Here is a 14045-nt window from a genome sequence, read left to right as displayed (position 1 = left end):
ATAGGGCTTTATGCCATCTGTGTATAACCATCTAAAAGAACCCGGGGACGTTCGCCAGCTATCTGGCTGATAGAGTGGTGTTCGTAATAAAGAGTAGAAGAGAACAGGAAAATAATACATCGTATAAAACATATATAGCCTAAATCAAAACAGTACAAAACATAACAAAAATCACACTTCTTACGATTATGTAATTCTTATAAAAGAAACTTTCATTTCGTTGTTATTTCATTATTAAACGGATATAAAAACCCTTCGTAATAAACATTTTTTTAATGAACTGGAAAAAAAAGAAAATACGCCTTGTTTATTGCCCGTAAGATGCATTGTCCTTTTTAAAACAATAATTTAAAGATTAGTATTTTCACAAAAAATAAGCCTAGTCTGAGCAGTGGCGGAACTAGAAAAAAAGGGCCACCCCGCAAAAAAAAATGTTTAGGCCCCCCCCCCTGTATATATATATATATATATATATATATATATATATATATATATATATATATATATATATATATATATATATAGGCTATATATATATATATATATATATATATATATATATATATATATATATATATATATATATATATATATGCATATATATACGCGAACATAAAGCACTTATTGCTGGCCTGTTCAGGGTTTGAAAAAAAGTTTTTTTTTAAAATTAAAACAAATTACAACATGTCATTATTGTCATGCGTGTTTTGAAAGTCAGTTTTAGTTAATTTTTGTTATACGACCTCTTAATTTCCAGGCGGTCAAAAGAATATAATTCTTGAATGCTTTGTATAAGTAATGGTGTCTCGTGTTATGTTTATTTTTATGTTTTTTTGTATTTATATTATTAATTTTAAACACATTTCCTTTTAAAATAATGTCATTCTTTAGTAAATAATTTATTAAAAGTAATAATTGAGAGAAGTAATTACTTTTTAATTTGTTTAGTACAAATGTTTTAAAAGGAGCTTATGGGCACCCTTATTTGACTATTTAAAAAAGGGAAATAAGTCATGGAAGTGGTCTGAACGTGTGCTTATCCTTGATAAGTTTCACAGTGGTTTAAAAACAAAAGAAAAAAGAATATACACGAGCGTGGGCCTGTGTAAATAGAATAAAGATAATCCAACCGCAGCTACGGTAATCTTTTTTACAAAACAACCATTAAGTCAAAAATGCAAGAAATTTTTTTTTAAATTTAACTATAAAAAATGTATTTTGGTCGGCTGTGGGCCCCTAAATGGCGTGGGCCCCCCCGCATTGCGGGGTCTGGCGGCACTGTAGTTCCGCCCCTGAGTCTGAGTATAAAGTGTAGTCTGCAGCAGTTTGCGCTACAATTTCGACCCTAACAGAATGGCCCCAACAAACTCGCTTTTACCATATGCTCTTTTACTGATCAGACAGAAATCTTTAAATTATCGATAATTATTTTTCTTTGATCCAATTATTCTAGGCAAGATGTTTTGCAATGACGGAAAAGTCCCTGATCTCTTAGAGAAGCGTAACTTTTAACTACAAAGAACTAGTTACGACATAACTTATTAACAAAATTGGCTGGAATAATCGTACATTACGCGTTAATATATCTAGTTTCTTTTCTAAATGTTAAAAGATGTATCTAATCTTCTACTCGAAAATCGAGTGTAAATCATTCTGATTTCAGTTGGAGATAAAGCGCCCCCCCCCCCCCCTCCATCTTGCAAAAAGTTCGAATACGGTTTTTGCTGGGGGTTTTATTTTACGGTTACTCAATTAAAGAAGAAAACAGTAAAAGTAGTATTTAACAGCTTTGCATAATTTAATACTGCGGCTTAAAAATGGGTGAGCTTTTCAACTTTTTTTGGATAAAGTATTTACTAATCCATGTCTTCACAAACAGAAGGGTTGGAGTGGCATCAATCACAAATTTTATACAGCAAACACTGTATTTCTAACGTTTTAATGGAATAGACATGTCTTTCCGACTTAACTGTATTTTATAACGCCATACCCGGACAACACAGCTACGCCTCTGTTTAAATCGTTTGTTTTTAATGTTATTGCGACATGAAAACATTCCATCAGTTTAATAATAGAAAGAACATCCAGCATATGATTAATTTGGTAAAATATACAGTTAAATATTGTTTTAATGAAAAATATGAATCGGATTGAGAATAATCCCGGTACGAAGTTACAATATCTTAATGAAATAGTTTATGTATCGATACACTGTCAAATTAGGACTTACTGAGGAATTCGGGATTTAGACAAAACTGCAATAAATGTTTTGATGTTGTAGAAAGATAATCTGGGTTTCTAATCCTTAAAGTAATTATGAGAAATAAATTAATATAATTCAACAATTTGTGAACACAACAAAGAGCAAACACATACTAGCACATGAGATGATTTTAAAAGACACAAAGTCCTTTACTCGGGCTTTGTTCCTCGTCATTTACTCGGGCTATGTTCCTCGTTATTTAGCCGGGCTTTGTTCCTCGTTATTTAGCCGGGCTTTGTTCCTCGTTATTTAGCCGGGCTTTGTTCCTCGTCATTTAGCCGGGCTTTGTTCCTCGTTTTTAGCCGGGCTTTGTTCCTCGTCTTTTAGCCGGGCTTTGTTCCTCGTCATTTAGCCGGGCTTTGTTCCTCGTCATTTCACTAGCCGGGCTTTGTTCCTCGTCATTTAGCCGGGCTTTGTTCCTCGTCATTTCACTAGCCGGGCTTTGTTCCTTGTCATTTCACTAGCCGGGCTTTGTTCCTCGTCATTTCACTAGCCGGGGTTTGTTCCTCTATATTTAGCCTGGCATTGTTCCTCGTTATTTAGCCGGGCTTTGTTCCTCGTTATTTAGCCGGGCTTTGTTCCTCGTTATTTAGCCGGGCTTTGTTCCTCGTCTTTTAGCCGGGCTTTGTTCCTCGTTATTTAGCCGGGCTTTGTTCCTCGTCATTTAGCCGGGCTTTGTTCCTCGTCATTTCACTAGCAGGGCTTTATTCCTCGTCATTTCACTAGCCGGGCTTTGTTCCTTGTCATTTAGCCGGGCTTTGTTCCTTGTCATTTAGCCGGGCTTTGCTCCTCGTTATTTAGCCGGGCTTTGTTCCTCGTTATTTAGCCGGGCCTTGTTCCTCGTTATTTAGCCGGGCTTTGTTCCTCGTTATTTAGCCGGGCTTTGTTCCTCGTCATTTAGCCGGGCTTTGTTCCTCGTTATTTAGCCGGGCTTTGTTCCTCGTCATTTCACTAGCCGGGCTTTTTTCCCACGTTTTCTTTAACTTGCTTTCGCGTCTGTTTGTTTGGTTCTCCAATCAAATCTTGCGATCGAAATTTCGGGCACTTCCCAGTTAGCTAGCGCGCTGAAATTTTCAAGGAAGCTTTGTTTCCGATGACCATAGAATGTTCAATTGCTATTATTACTAAATTGATCCATGGAAACATTTTATTGATCATTTTAGGCCGCTATATAATTGTACAAAAACGTGGGGGAAAGGGACATAACCCAGTAACTGTAATTTGATGAAAACAAGGTTCGGGACTCTTCCTCTTTTTGCTTACTGAGTAGTTGTCACGCGGTGTGTGTGTGTACAAACAACCGTAACAACTGGCGGCCAATATGGGGGAGACGATATGGTCGAGTGGTTGGGCACACGATTGCTATCCCACTCGGCGCGGGTTCAAATCTATGTGTTCTAGTCAGTAACGTATTCACACAACGTGTTTTTTACGAGTTGTCTTTTTACGAGACTTTAATGCTATACAACTTTTACGAGATTTTAATGCAAACAAACAGACAAAGACTAAAAAGTAGAAAATAATAATCATTAAAAAAGTTTTAAAAAACCCACGTTTTCTGATTGAACTAAAAAGTAGAAAATAAATGCTATACATCACAATAATGCAAAAGCGATCACTCTACTATAAGCGATCAAAAACGTGGGGCGCCGTGATTTTCTTACAGTTTCTAATACTGTTGACTCTCTACAAGCTCCCTAATAAAAGTCAATAGTATTATCTAATCAATAGTAATATAACTTTTACTTCGGCGCCCCACGTTTTTCATCGCTTATAGTAGAGTAATCGCTTTTGCATTATTGTGATGTATAGCATTTATTTTCTACTTTTTAGTTCAATCAGAAAACGTGGGTTTTTTTAAACTTTTTTAATGATTATTATTCCTCGTCATTTCTTTAGCCGGGCTTTGTTCCTTGTCATTTAGCCGGGCTTTGTTCCTTGTCATTTAGCCGGGCTTTGTTCCTCGTCATTTCACTAGCCGGGCTTTGTTTCTCGTCTTTTTGCCGGGGTTTGTCCCTCATTATTTAGCCGGGCTTTGTTCCTCGTCATTTCACTAGCAGGGCTTTATTCCTCGTCATTTCACTAGCCGGGCTTTGTTCCTAGTCATTTAGCCAGGCTTTGTTCCTCGTCATTTCACTAGCCGGGCTTTGTTACTCGTCATTTAGCCGGGCTTTGTTCCTCGTCATTTCACAAGCCGGGCTTTGTTCCTCGTCATTTCACTAGCCGGGCTTTGTTCCTCGTCATTTCACTAGCAGGGCTTTATTCCTCGTCATTTCACTAGCCGGGCTTTGTTCCTCGTCATTTCACTAGCCGGGCTCTGTTCCTCGTCATTTCACTAGCCAGGCTTTGTTCCTCGTTATTTAGCCAGGATATGTTCCTCGTCATTTAGCCGGGCTTTGTTCCTCGTCTTTTAGCCGGGCTTTGTTCCTCGTTATTTAACCGGGCTTTGTTCCTCGTCTTTTAGCCGGGCTTTGTTCCTCGTTATTTAACCGGGCTTTGTTCCTCGTCATTTAGCTGGGCTTTGTTCCTCGTCATTTAGCCGGGCTTTGTTCCTCGTCTTTTAGCCGGGCTTTGTTCCTCGTTATTTAACCGGGCTTTGTTCCTCGTTATTTAGCCGGGCTTTGTTCCTCGTCATTTAGCCGGGCTTTTTTCCTCGTCATTTAACCGGGCTTTGTTCCTCGTTATTTCCCTAGCCTGGCTTTGTTCCTTGTCATTTCACTAGCCGGGCTTTGTTCCTCGTCATTTCCCTAGCCTGGCTTTGTTCCTTGTCATTTCACTAGCCGGGCTTTGTTCCTCTATATTTAGCCGGGCTTTGTTCCTCGTCATTTATTTAGCCGGACCTTGTTCCTCGTCATTTCTTTAGCGGGACCTTGTTCCTCGTCATTTCACTAGCCGGGCTTTGTTCCTCGTCATTTCTTTAGCTGGACTTTGTTCCTCGTCATATAGCCGGGCTTTGTTCATTGTCTTTTAGCCGGGCTTTGTTCCTCGTCATTTCACTAGCCGGGCTTTGTTCCTCGTCATTTAGCCGGTATTTGTTCCTCGTCATTTATTTAGCCGGACCTTGTTCCTCGTCATTTAGCCGGGCTTTGTTCCTCGTTATTTCAATAGCCGGGCTTTGTTACTCGTCATTTCTTTAGCTGGGCTTTGTTCCTCGTCATATAGCCGGGCTTTGTTCCTCGTCTTTTAGCCGGGCTTTGTTCCTCGTCATTTCACTAGCCGGGCTTTGTTCCTCGTCATTTCACTAGCCGGGCTTTGTTCCTCGTCATTTAGCCGGGCTTTGTTCCTCGTCATTTAGCCGGGCTTTGTTCCTCGTCATTTAACCGGGCTTTGTTCCTCGTCATTTCACTAGCCGGGCTTTGTTCCTCGTCATTTTGCCGGGCTTTGTTCCTCGTCATTTCACTAGCCGGGCTTTGTTCCTCGTCATTTCACTAGCCGGGCTTTGTTCCTCGTCATTTAGCCGGGCTTTGTTCCTCGTCATTTCACTAGCCGGGCTTTGTTCCTCGTCATTTTGCCGGGCTTTGTTCCTCGTCATTTCACTAGCCGGGCTTTGTTCCTCGTCATTTCACTAGCCGGGCTTTGTTCCTCGTCATTTAGCCGGGCTTTGTTCCTCGTCATTTCACTAACCGGGCTTTGTTCCTCGTCATTTCTTTAACCGTGTTTTGTTCCTCGTCATTTAGCCGGGCTTTGTTCCTCGTCATTTCACTATCCGGGCTTCGTTCCTCGTCATTTAGCCGGGCTTTGTTCCTCGTCATTTCACTAGCCGGGCTTTAATCCTCGTCATTTCTTTAGCCGGGTTTTGTTCCTCGTTATTTAGCCGGGCTTTTTTCCTCGTCATTTCACTATATGGGCTTTGTTTCTCGTCATTTAGCCGGGCTTTGTTCCTCGTCATTTATTTAGCCGGGTTTTGTTCCTCGTTATTTAGCCGGGCTTTTTTCCTCGTCATTTCACTATATGGGCTTTGTTTCTCGTCATTTAGCCGGGCTTTGTTCCTCGTCATTTATTTAGCCGGGCTTTGTTCCTTGTCATTTAGCCGGGCTTTGTTCCACGTCATTTCACTAGCCCGGCTTTGTTCCTCGTCATTTAGCCGGGTTTTGTTCCTCGTCATTTAGCCGTGCTTTGTTCCTCGTCATTTAGCCGGGCTTTGTCATCGTCATTTAGCCGGGCTTTGTTCCTCGTCATTTAGCCGGGCTTTGTTCCTCGTCATTTAGCCGGGCTTTGTTCCTCGTCATTTAGCCGGGCTTTGTTCCTCGTCATTTCACTAGCCGGGCTTTGTTCCTCGTCATTTAGCCGGTCTTTGTACCTCGTCATTTAGCCGGGCTTTGTTCCTCGTCATTTAGCCGGGCTTTGTTCCTCGTCATTTAGCCGGGCTTTGTTCCTCGTCATTTCACTAGCCGGGCTTTGTTCCTCGTCATTTCTCTAGCCGGGCTTTGTTCCTCGCCATTTAGCCGGTCTTTGTTCCTCGTCATTTAGCCGGGCTTTGTTCCTCGTCATTTAGCCGGGCTTTGTTCCTCGTCATTTCTTTAGCCGGGCTTCGTTCCTCGTCATTTCACTATGCCGGGCTTTGTTCCTCGTCATTTCACTAGCCGGGCTTTGTTCCTCGTCATTTTACTGACTTTATTTCTGTGGCTTTTTTTCCGATAAAACTTTTCCTTTGTGACTTTTTTTCTGTGACTTTTTTTCTTTTTTTTTCTGTGTCTTTTTTCCGTTCACCGTATGGCACATGACACTCTGACATGTAATACTTTATTTTTAGGAGGGAATCCCTTTCAACACTAAAATAAAGAACGAAGAAGAAGTAGAGTCTAATGTTACATTTAATAAGTTCAATTTCAAACGAACTCTATTGACTATAGGAAATGGAGCGCTGAATTCCTTAAGTATAACACCTTTTTTTTAGTTTAATGCAAGCTCTTCTGATGCTGTTATTACCAGGGCTTTCACATTAGCTAAAGTTGCGATTTGTAACACAACAAAACAACAAAAATACAATTTCATGTTTCAAATTAAAACTTTTATTGCATGTTCAATTCGCTAGTTACTTTTCAAACAACATCTGGTACTTTGAGTCTTTGGTGTCTTCAAAACAAAACTTTAGAGTACACATAGCATAAATTCCGTTACACCAACATACGTTGCATTTGTTCATAAAGCTCTCCCCTTCCTTATATATCTGTGGAGCGTAACCAGCACATTCGTGAATTTCATTTCAATCACAAACATTTTATCCATATACAAATCTTGTATAAGGCAAAAGAGAATGCAAAAGAAATTTCCTTATAGTGACTCTAACGTCACAGACCTAACTAAATCACTATTTCAAGCGTCTTACATTTAGGTCTATCTGTAAAACGAACGTCTATAAAAAATATATAAAACATCCACACTGGATTACAGTTATTAATAAATGTTAAGATTTAATTAAAATCTTATAACTTTGAATAACTAGCACTTAAACATATTTAGCGCCACAAAAGAAGACAGGTATATGGTCTACACATATACAGGGGAGTTAATTCAAAATAGCCTTGGTTTGTTTACAATCGAGAATGGAGAATGGCTGAGCTGTGGATACTATCCCGTACACTGTCTTTAAGCCAAAATTTACTCTACTCCAAGAAATAAAATTATTGGTACGAGCCGACCCGTACCTGTTTTATTTTCTACTTTTCAGTAATTCATAATTTGTGAATTCGACAGTACCAATGCTGCCACTGAAAATATTTGCTTTAAAACACTATCAGATGGTCGTTAAGGACGATACCTGCCTCCTTTCCCCCTACCCCACCCACCCACCCACCCCCACTACCCCCCCCCCCCCCCACCACCACCACCCTTCCCCTTGAAAGCTAACTCCTCTTAGTTACCTCCCCTAAGTTTAAAATAATTTCAAACTACCTTATCTGCCCCTAATAGCCGTCACTAAACCCGGCTCTACGATTGTAAACATTTAACGTGAACCACAGTTCACCAGACCATGTAGGGGTGGGGGTGGTAGGGAGCGCGCTTACAGCTTGGTGCTTTCTATCGTCTCCAAGAAGAGAATTATATATATATATAGATATTAACTTATTCAAATACAGAGTATAACAGACGTATCGCGATCGCGAAGATAAATTTTAATAATTGTGACAGTTTTCACCCTTTTACAACGCCCAACGTTATATCATTACATTATACGTAATATAAAGGATGTATTATGCAAAAATCGATATCGAGGTTTTGACAAATGTTGACAATTCGGACCTTTTGTGCCTCACACATATTGTGCCCGCATATTATAACAATGACAAAACTAATTCTAGTTTTTTTCGAGCTATAGCCAAATTGGTTTATAGGGAAAAAATAAACATAACGACTAGGCAAAACGCGAAAAAAAAACAACCTTACCACTCCATTGTGCTCACAACCCGGGTCGGGTATTTGCGGGCACGATACACGCAGGCAACCTACTTTCCCCTCCTGACAAGAACATTTGTGGCAATCGTCGGACGGTACAGGGCCGGTCTTGTATATCTAGAAAACAAATCTTTATCAAACAGTAATTTTAATATGTGCATATTGTCATTAATCATCAACAAAATAATAATTAACGCGCAGTCTTAATTTAAAAAGAAATAATTGTTCTTATTAAGTTATTCTGGTATGTCTTGTCTGATCTGGTATGTCTTATTTTGTCTGTCTCGAATGTCTGGTCTGTCTGGAATGTCTGGTGTGTCCATCTAGTCAGTCTGGTCTGTCTGGTATGTCTTGTCTGGTGTGTCTTATTTTGTCTGTCTGGAATGTCTGGTCTGTCTGGAATGTCTGGTGTGTCTATCTAGTCAGTCTGGTCTGTCTGTTCAAGGCCATCAAATTTTGTTCCTAGAGAAAAATAAACATAACGGCTACACAATGCACAAAAAAATGACCTGTCCATTGTGTTCACACGTGACCTCAGGTTTTGGAGTGGTGCACGGCTTTATGTCACATTTTAGACTAGGCCCAACACAGTGGCACTGGTTGCACTCGTTGAACTGTACTTGGGATCCTTTCTTGTATTTCTAGAAAACAGATTCAACTTTATGAAACGGTGGTCTCAATCTTTGTTTATACACAACACAATATTAATACATGCATATAAAATAAATGATCAACAAATAGTTGATAAATTGGTCAGTGATATGGCTACCACTTATAACTTTGCATTGAAACCCTTCATATATAATTTTGATGTCATTTGTGATATTTTTTTTTTGAAAACCATGCCAAAGTAAGATTTTCAAGAGGTTGTTTCTGTCTAGGCTATCCAAAGCTTTTTTAAAATTAAAAAAAATAATTCGTATGAAGGCTAACTAGTGTAGTTACAAAAACAACATATTTCGAGCTGTAATGTGTAACTAGGGTAAAGTTAGTAACACCACAATTAACAACAGCATAGTTGCAGTCTGTTTTTATTTTTTTTCCCGCTTTTCAATAAAATTAAACTTTTACATTTAGTATAATTCACATATATATCTCAACAGAAGTACATATCTTTATTTTCTACACATATTGCTGAAGATACTGATCTCATGGCCTCGGGAAAACTTTGAGAGAAAAACAGAGAGAGAGAGAGAGAGAAAGAGAGAGCGCGCACATGGGCTTTTATAAATTAGGAGGCGTTGTACTAAATAACTATTAAATATCAGTGTTAAAAATAACTTTACAATGCCTTATTTAAAAGTAAATGCCCGTGTCATTGAAACAGCTTAGCATAAGTTTTAAAGGAATTTTTCTTTGATCCAGATGTTTCCTTCTTTTATTTTCGCGTGTTGTCGAAGAACCGGGGAAATAAAAAGTTTAAAATCTTGACGCTGTTGCGTTCCTGTAATAATTGAGCGGTCAAACGGGTAAATTATGTTCCCCTTTAATGTGTCCTTTCATAGAATCGCATCGGTCTAGTTTATGTCAGTTTTCGGTCACTTTATACGCGATCATTGAGATGACAATAGATTTTACACTGGATTGAATTTTAGTTGGCCACTTTTTAAAAAAAAATTTCCTTGGATATTGGCCAAACAAATACCCGGTCTTATTCAGGTGTGAGGAACAGATATCCCATGTACTAATGCCCGCTTTTTAAAAAAATAAACAATAACATGACAACACGAACTGACCTTTCCATTGAGTTCACATTTGTCTTCCGGTATTTCCTTGCACGGCTTCAAATCACATTGTATATTAGGCCCAACACAGAGGCAATTGTTGCATTCGTTGAACGGAACAAGGTCTCCTTTATTGTATGTCTTTAAAAAAAATATAAAAACCTTTCTTATAAGCTTTTAAATACATTGAAAATAAGAATATAAAACATAGGTTTTCTTTTTTTTTAAACTTTGTCCTTCATGAGATCTCTTACATATTTTAGCGATGAATAGCCTTCACTCATTCAACCCAGCTATATGATTGTAAACATTCGAACCACAATCCACCAGACTGTTACGGTAATAGCGTCTAGATAGTTATCTCCCCTTCTATTATTTAATAAAGTATATCGAGTGATTAATAGTATTTAATCGTGTTCAGTCTCCTTAGTTTCTAAACCGTTTCATTAATTCGTAATTACTAATTTAACATCAAATTAATTTTTTAAAAATTATTCATGTATTGAAGAACACGAAGATATCTGGGAAATTTGAAAGCAATTGCTGCATTAGAATTAGGTCACCATTTAACTACAAGATTTGACACAAACCGCAAACGAACTAAGTAAAGGTTGTAGTAAAACAAACAATCAAAACTTTTTGGCAACAAGATTTTAAATTCACAGAAAAAAGTAAAATAAAACTAATCTGCTTTCTTTCATAAAACCTTTTGCTGCTCATTGCTCATATTTTAGCGACCAAAGCTTTTATGTAAGAAAGCATATTAGTTTTACTTTCTTATTTTTTGTGAATTCAAAAGCTTGTTGCTAAAAATGCTTTTTACATTTGATTTATTAAATAAAGCAATTGTAATTCATTTTTAATTATAAATCATTAAAAAGCTTGATCATTTAAAAGTTTTACTCTTGCTTTATTTTTAAATTGTCTGAGTTGTTTGTGTACGCATAAACAATTATAACATGGTGTTAATTTTTACTTTCTCGTATACAGAGTATAATGAAGCTTTGTAACTGTGGTGAATAATAAACAGATATTTTGACAGTTTTAGATCGCCGTACTTTATAGTGTACGGAATATAAAGGATGTGAATCGAATGTATCGTGCGAAAAGTCTAAATCGAGATTTTGTCAAATGTTTAGGGTCCTATGTTTTACAACCTTACGGAACCAAACAAACTTAGTTTCACAATAATTTCCGTGTGTGTTTGTATGTATATGGTGGAAAGGCTTTTGAACAGTTCTCAGATGGACAAAACATTGGTCATTTAATATTATTACACTTTTGTGGTGAAACAAAATGTTGAGCTTTATCTCTACACAGTAAACCCGAATGAATATTTTCTCAAATATGAAAAAGAAAATAAAATCTTACAACACGTTTGTGAGCGCAATTTTCAGCAACAGCACATCCAACGAACACAGCAACAACCACCGAGAACAGGTATTTCATATTGCTTGTTGTCGAATTAAGAAATAGTGACGTGTCAATAACTAAATAAGACAACATTTTGATTATATATATATATATATATATATATATATATATATATATATATATATATATATATATATATATATGATTTCTTTTAGTAACATTGTTCTATTTACTTATAGTCTAGACTCAGTCGGCACAGATATTCCGTCAGACAATTTTCAATACATAGATCTTTAGAACGACTACAATCAGGTCCTGTAGTAATATATAATACATCTGCCTTTTGTGTAGACACTGGTGAGTATCGACGGTGTCCATAGGCGTATTTTAAAAGAGGGGGACGCCGACTGCCGACAGTGTCCATAGGCGTAGCTTTAAAGAAGGGACGCCCTAGGCGTCGACACTAGTCGACGTCTACTGCACAAGTCGACTATACTGTGGGGGTAGAGGGAGCGGCAAGTTCAGATAAAGCGCTATGCTACGAAGTAAACCAAGTCTAGAGTTCTTTTTTGAAAGATGTGACCTACTTAGGTCTTGTATTTTTTTAGTTTGACTTTTATTGCTCCACCATGAGTGACTGTGGTGCAACCACCAGGTAATTTTCCATAGTTCTAAGAAAGACATATACCCTAGTACTTTTCCGTCACGAGTGGTGGTGCAATACTTTTATACTTTCGATTGGTTGATTCGGACATCAGAGTTGTCCCAATTAATAGTCTTACGTTTTGAAGGTGACCTCCCATGTTGCCTCAGGTGTCAAATGATCTGCGCACACATTTCTGCAGGCAGTCGACCGCAGCAGTCCGTAGCAGCAAGTCAGACCAGACATCTTTGAGAGAGAAAGCCTTGAGTGTCGCTATTTTGTAGCCTATAGTTTCTAAGCAGCATTTTTTCCATTATTACTTGTGGTTTTAAGTAATATTTTGTGATTTAAGTAGTGTCGTATAAGCTGTGGTGATTTTCCTAAGTGCCATATCCTGTGATAGTGTTAAATAGTGTTTTTTCCTCAAATTGTAAGTTGGGTTTTGATATTCTACTCATTCATTTTATTCTGTATAAAGCTAGAGTCTTACCTTGAATTTGTACACATATTAAAAGTTATATATCGGATTAAATGTGTTGTTGGTATCAGGAGTTCATCGAGTGTATCCCCTAGATGTGAAGTACGTGTCCTCGTTAACTGTTGTGCTAGCTACCATTTATAGGGCTTTATGCCATCTGTGTATAACCATCTAAAAGAACCCGGGGACGTTCGCCAGCTATCTGGCTGATAGAGTGGTGTTCGTAATAAAGAGTAGAAGAGAACAGGAAAATAATACATCGTATAAAACATATATAGCCTAAATCAAAACAGTACAAAACATAACAAAAATCACACTTCTTACGATTATGTAATTCTTATAAAAGAAACTTTCATTTCGTTGTTATTTCATTATTAAACGGATATAAAAACCCTTCGTAATAAACATTTTTTTAATGAACTGGAAAAAAAAGAAAATACGCCTTGTTTATTGCCCGTAAGATGCATTGTCCTTTTTAAAACAATAATTTAAAGATTAGTATTTTCACAAAAAATAAGCCTAGTCTGAGCAGTGGCGGAACTAGAAAAAAAGGGCCACCCCGCAAAAAAAAATGTTTAGGCCCCCCCCCCTGTATATATATATATATATATATATATATATATATATATATATATATATATATATATATATATATATATATATATAGGCTATATATATATATATATATATATATATATATATATATATATATATATATATATATATATATATATATGCATATATATACGCGAACATAAAGCACTTATTGCTGGCCTGTTCAGGGTTTGAAAAAAAGTTTTTTTTTAAAATTAAAACAAATTACAACATGTCATTATTGTCATGCGTGTTTTGAAAGTCAGTTTTAGTTAATTTTTGTTATACGACCTCTTAATTTCCAGGCGGTCAAAAGAATATAATTCTTGAATGCTTTGTATAAGTAATGGTGTCTCGTGTTATGTTTATTTTTATGTTTTTTTGTATTTATATTATTAATTTTAAACACATTTCCTTTTAAAATAATGTCATTCTTTAGTAAATAATTTATTAAAAGTAATAATTGAGAGAAGTAATTACTTTTTAATTTGTTTAGTACAAATGTTTTAAAAGGAGCTTATGGGCACCCTTATTTGACTATTTAAAAAAGGGAAATAAGTCATGGAAGTGGTC

The 14045-nt window shown here is 37.1% G+C and overlaps 1 protein-coding gene across 1 annotated transcript in view; it reads left to right on the top strand.

The window, feature by feature from the left end:
* Positions 1 to 14045, top strand: part of LOC131937166 (ankyrin repeat domain-containing protein 27) — an 86161-nt gene that overhangs the window by 45631 nt on the left and 26485 nt on the right. The window lies entirely within an intron of this gene.

This window comes from Physella acuta, unplaced genomic scaffold, assembly GCF_028476545.2.
Source record: "Physella acuta isolate Inbredline_101_S28 unplaced genomic scaffold, ASM2847654v3 ptg000201l, whole genome shotgun sequence".
Taxonomy (NCBI): Eukaryota; Metazoa; Mollusca; class Gastropoda; family Physidae; genus Physella; species Physella acuta.
This window is presented reverse-complemented; position numbering and strand designations above follow the sequence as displayed.